Genomic DNA, 6427 nt, shown 5'->3' with positions numbered 1-6427 from the left:
ACCTCCACTCTCTCTCCTGTTCCTTATAGTGATCAAGCTCGGAACAGTTGGCATAAGGTTCATTTGAAGTTGGGATTTGGAAAGTAGTCTTTCGAGGTATGGGTGGAACAATGGAAGGATTCTGGGTATTTTGAGTGGCTTGATAATTTTGGGGGAAAGTTTGAGAATCAGTATTTTGGTTTTGAAGATGGGGGAAGGTTTGAGCATCGTTCGTATTTTGGTTTTGAGAGAGATGAAGGATTTGAAGGTTGGTATTTTGAGGAGGACGTGGTGCTTGACATGATGTGGTGGCGTGACGGAGATTGGGGGTAGTTAAGTCAATGGTTGGAGGATTTTGAGTAGGGTTAGAGAGAAGGTTTTGAACCTGTTCCGTGCTTGGCGGAGGAAAGCGGAGTGGAGGTCTTCCATCTCTTGGAGGGTTGAAGGATGAAGTTGGATTAGGCAAATCTTGCATTCTTTGCATTTCGACCCTCATTTCGGCAATCTGTTGCATCAACTGCATAATCAATTCATTTTTATCAGCGGCGACGGGTTGAGCCACGACAACATCATTCATGTCAATCTCATCATTGTTATCCCCCATTGTTGTCTTTTCTTTTTTGCAAATTTGATCGGGGAAGGAATCTTTAGGGGCCTCAGACCTTGTGAAGTACGGATGATCAACCAACTTATCAACACAAATCAGTTTTAAATACCTGACAAATGAAAAAACTCAAAAGACCAATGCGTTAGTGCCTGGAGGTGGTAAATAATACAAGATATCACATATAGGTGTAACACACAAGAGTTGCTTTATTCGGAGATAAACTGGCTCACAAATATAGGGAAACCAATATAAAGAAATGGTTAAACAGACAGGAATTTGTCTACTTGACTTTGGGATTAGTGAATAAAAATGTCGACTTGAGTCGAAATAAAGTTGACGGTATCTTTGATTACCGTACTTTGATTTTTGATTGAGATGTAACTCTAATTTCCTTGTAAGAGTCGAAAAAGATAAAATTTCTCAAAATTCTTTTGATTTGAAATGATGAATCTTTTCTGGTATGAGAGAAAAATGACGTTCGATTTTTTTTTTGAAAGTAAAGACTCGAAGAATATTTGAACGCACTTTCGATAGTGACTCGATATTTGTGCTTATGGGTTCTAAAAAATATTTGAAGAAGAGTGAGCTAGAATATCTCCAGATAAAACAACATATTCAAATAAGCATTTATAAACAAATATTACGCGTTCTAAACAGATATGTGACCCTTTTCCGCCAAGGGTGGGCCTAGCGATTTGAGGATGTATACGTCATTTTGAAATATCTTTCGAACACCGTATATATCCTTCAAATTTAAACATATAAGCATGAACGTCCATTTAGGCCATGGGCCGTTTTGGACTCAAGGTGGTCTTCTAATGGGCCCAACACGCCATGGGTGTTGGGTCTTCTTAGGCATATGCGCTATTTCGGGATTTGGTTTGGCTCTACGCTAGTTGACTAGAAGTGGCTTTGAAAGGACCGGGAACCCAAACGGACAATTTGGGCTGAAACTCGCGACAACCATTGGACGCCTAACGAACCAATAAATTGCCGCTAATTTTGAAATAAGGTGAGTATAAAAAAGTCCGGCTGCGGTTCCGCAAACCGTCCTTCAATATACTATACATATATATCGAAAATATGCAATGAATGCAATATTTTGAAAACCAAAGTAAGCAAATAAACAGTTATTGCAAATAGTCAAACAAGTTAACCTTAGGGTTAGAATCCTCCAAATATTCCCCAGCGGAGTCGCCATTTCTGTTTTATCGAAAAAGTATTTCGGAAAGAGTTTGTTTTATTTTTAAGGTATTTTTCGACTTTTAGGAGTCGCCACTTAATTTTGAGAAAATTAAGAAAACTCGTTTCTAAACAACTTAAACAGAAAAAATTGTTTTGAAACATTTTGGGGGGTTCGGGATTCCTATTAGTGTCTTAGGAAGGTGTAAGGCACCTAAGACACTCCGCTAACTTACGGTTTTCCAGCGATTAACTTATTTGACTATGTTCGTTTTAACTTTTGCGAATTTTGTTTTATAGAACTTTATTGGAAAATTACTTAGACGAGTTTTCAAGCTTCGAAATATTTATAGTTATCTTGCAATTTGCGAATCTGTTTCGAAGTTGAACTTCTTAAAAGTTTTATCTAAACCGAACTTCACGAATTTGAAATACCATTTTTTAAGACTTAGTTTTAAATTTAATAAAGTAGAAAACGTCTCGGCGGGGTTTGGAGGCTCCTAAGCTTAGACTAACGGCATTCAACACGAAAACGACATAAGCAAATAATGAAGAGAGAGAGAGAGAGAGAGAGAGAGAGAGATTTGGGTCCAAGTTTTCGGGTTCTGTGCGCCTTGACCGAAACTTGGACCCACCTGCTTTTGGGTTTCGACCCATTTTCTCTTTCGTACCTGTCCTAATCTAAACATACAAATAAAATATAAGGAAATGGAAACGACGAGGGCTTATGCCCATTACAAGCAAAATACAAGAAAGCGCACAAAAATAAAAAATAAAAATCTTCGAATTTTGTCTTCTTCAAAATTTCTTCAATACTCTAAACTTCGGAATCTCTTCGTCGATTTCAAGGCTTGACTCAAATGAAAGACGTTTGAACCTTCATGGTTCTCTCGGAATAAAGAGGACGAGAGTTTAAAAATAAACTCATGGCAGTTTTACATGCACAAAGAGGAACAGTGATTAGAAATCTCATATGACAAACTGAGATAAATGCAAGCCAAATCAAATTAACATCCCAAATAATCACGACAACACGATTTAGACTAAGACATAGTTGATTATTATAGGAAGCAAATGCTAAAGAACTCGAACGGGTTCATAAGCAGAGAAAGGGAATGGGGCAAATAATGAATTAGGGACACATTCGAAAATAAATAAACAAGATGAATGGAAATATCTTAAGGCCATAGGAAACCCAAGCAGAATTAACCCAAATACGACAAATTGCGCATCTTGACTAAAACAAAGGTTGAAGGAATCTGTAAGGGATTAAACATCACAATAAACCTCTACTCATTCTAAGTACCCTTCAAATAAAAGACCCCTTTTAATCACACATACATACTGCCTCCATGATACAAATCTCAACGTAATCAAGAGCTTAGCACGACAATCTTAAGAGCTAGTTATCTGTACCAATTATCTGATACAATACAACGGGTTACATTAAGGAGACCAAATAAACATCTTCAAGAACGAAAACAGATGCAAAGATACCAACTCAACTTGTTGAAAACAGATAACTATCATCAAAAGCTTGCGAGATAAATTTAGAGTCGGCATACGTCGCGCGAGGTCAGCCAACCGACAACAATGGCTGCCACGCGACGACGGACTCGAAAAAGAAACGCAAGAGATCACGAAACAGACGAACTTCAGCGAAACAAACCAATACAAATTATCGCTAACATCAAAATAGCCCCAACTAACGCAGGCTTTTAACGATAGAACCTATCCTTGCTACAGCGATCAACAACACATCACAATAATTCGAAAATCCACACATAAACTTGCTCGCGTAAGAAAAGAGTAGATGAAGGAATATTGGTAATAAGTCGCGTTAAAACAAAACCGGATGTTACCTTTTGGAGAGCAGCGACTGAGACGACAACGAGCAGCGAGCAACGAAACTTCGACCAATCCGAAACCACTCGAACACGGGCGACGGACGAGGAAACTCAAGCCAAGGAACGCGACTATACCACTTCTTCCTCCTTTCTACCAGCCTTCCAACTCTTTCGATTTTTTTTTTGTTTTAATCCCTCTATGATGCTCTTCAACTCTTACAGAAACAAAACACACGAAACAAAGGTCTTGCTCTTGATTTCTCTGTGACAAAACTCTCTCCCCAAAGTTTCCGACCTCAACTTTTCAACAAAGATTCCAACCAAATTTCTAACCTCGGAATTCCTCTAGTATAGGTGACTATAATGGAATAACGAGAGAGCTTCCTCCAACAATTTCCAACCTAAGAAAAAACTTTCAAACACCAAAAATCTAACCAAAACGTCCAACCCAAATTTCTGCCTTTTCGAATTTTCCTTCGATAAAATCTCTAACCCCCTGGAATTTGAACTCTTCTGAAACATAACCAGAAAAAGCCAAAGAAAATTTTCGTTTTGTCTTTTTTTTTTTTCGAAAACAACAGAACAAACCAAGGATTTCGAAAAATATTTCCAACCCAAATCGCTAACAACAGATTGAAGTAACAGAATCCTTTTTGAAATTTTTAAACCGAATCGTCTAACAAACATGAAGGGAAGCCAAATCTTTTTTGAAAATTTTTCCAACCCTCTGAACATTTCTCAACCAAAAATCTCTAACCACTATTCTGAAAATGGAGGATGCTTATATAGAGGGAGAAAATTAGGGTTTTCGGAAGAGGAAGGGCGGGAAAGATTCAAGCCTGTTTGAATTCGAAATTTCAATCCTTTCCGTTAATGGAGCAACACCCTTTTCTGAAAATTTCGCCCCATTTCGGAAACGGAAAGGAGGGAGAGACGGTCGAGATGGGATGGTTGTCCTTGCGATGCGACGTGTCTTCATCTCCCGTCTCAAGGACGAAAGCAGCTTTCCTTTGCTGCCAGACCTGCGCGAATCGCACGATTTGCAGCAGAAAAATGACTCGAAAAGAGCCGTTGCAGCTCGCGTGGGAGAGAGGGTGAGAGAGAGGTCGCGTCTGGGGGAAGGGGTCGCGTGAAGGGAAGGGATTTCCGTTTCGGGGGGGGGGTCTGTTTTCTGCGTTTTTTCTGGGTTCTTGACGTCTTTTTCTGTTTTTTGGGAATGGCGTGGTGTGAGGGGGAAGAAGGAAGAGGAGAGAGGGTCTGGGTCGGGTTGGACGGGTCAAGGGTTTGGGTCGGGGAACGGGTCAAGAGTTGGGCGGGTTAGGAATTAAGTTAGTGGGCTGGGAGCTTGAGCTGAAATTGGGAGAGAAAAGGAGTGGGCCGCTGGGAACAAGAAGATTGGGCCTGGGATTAATTTTAAGTTGGGTTGGTTTCGAATATACACAAGATATACCGGCTATATACACAACTATGTAAACATTAAATCGTTATATTTTCGCAAAATTATAAAACTAATTAATTTAAATTATTTGAAAAATTTAGGAAGCTCGATAATTAATTTATACCGACGTGGATCAAAATTGGGCGTCAACATTTATGTACCGCAATAAAAGATATAAGAAACTATACATAATTATTAGTATTACCAGAGGAAGGCAAAAGTCAAAACCATTTAAACTGAAAAGTCTTCTTAAATTAAAATTAGATGGGAGTTGGATATGTTATTATTGTAGCAAAATTATCATTCAATAGAAGTTCTCTTAAAAGAATAAATTGTCACACATTCATTAGAGAGGAAGATGAATAAAATATTGTATGCATTAATTATCATGTCAAATTTATTTAATTTATTAAATATTTTTTAAAATTTTTTATTTAATGTAAGGGTAAAATTGTAAGTCAACTTTTTACTTAGATCCTTCCCGCTTATAATAATACTAGTTTTTGAAATGTGCAACGCACGTTTGTCCTGTATAATTATTATAAAGTTGAATTATTATATAGGAAATGTTGAAATTAAAAATATTTGTTTTACCAATTTATATTTTACTCATTAAATAAAATTCATAATAATTGAATAGTACATTGACCATCAAGCAAGAAATATATATGGAAAAATAATAATATTACTATAACATCTAATAATATGAATATATCTATATGATTTTTCTTAATAATCTCTAATTACACTCCATATCAGTAAGTAAGTACACAAATATGTAGCTAAAACTATATTAGTAAGGAAAGGATAAAAGAAAAAATATATTATAAAAGTACCTTTGAAAACGAATATAAAAGTCATAAATTAGTAATTTTAGCACTAATAAAAATAGATCTTATAAAATTCATAATTTCATAGGAGATTAAATTAAAGAAGTATAAATCGGTAAAGAATACAAAACAAAAAAATTAAACAGTTAAGAACAAATACAACATTCATATCCTTCTTAAGACTTTAATTATAACAATATATATTGTAAAAAGAAATACATAAGAAATAGAGTTCTTGATGATACCTTCTCCCGTAAAAAAATCATCTAAAATGGTAAAGATAAAACTATGATACATCATATCATTCTAATTAGGATCAAAGAAATATTAATATTTAAAACAAAAAAAAGTACATGAAATTGTCTAATGATTGACATCAATGAGAGGCAAGTGGTAATGAAAAATTACTTTTGCATGATACATATATATATAACTAAAGATTAGTAGGATAAGATGAAAAGGTGAAGAGTTGTTTAAGTTAATTTTCTATGAAATATTTGTCATTCAAATTTTGACTTTACACCTACTTATTTTTAGTATTTAA

The sequence above is a fragment of the Solanum pennellii genome, chromosome 5 (assembly GCF_001406875.1).
Source record: "Solanum pennellii chromosome 5, SPENNV200".
Taxonomy (NCBI): Eukaryota; Viridiplantae; Streptophyta; class Magnoliopsida; order Solanales; family Solanaceae; genus Solanum; species Solanum pennellii.
Note: the sequence above shows the minus strand (reverse complement) of the source record.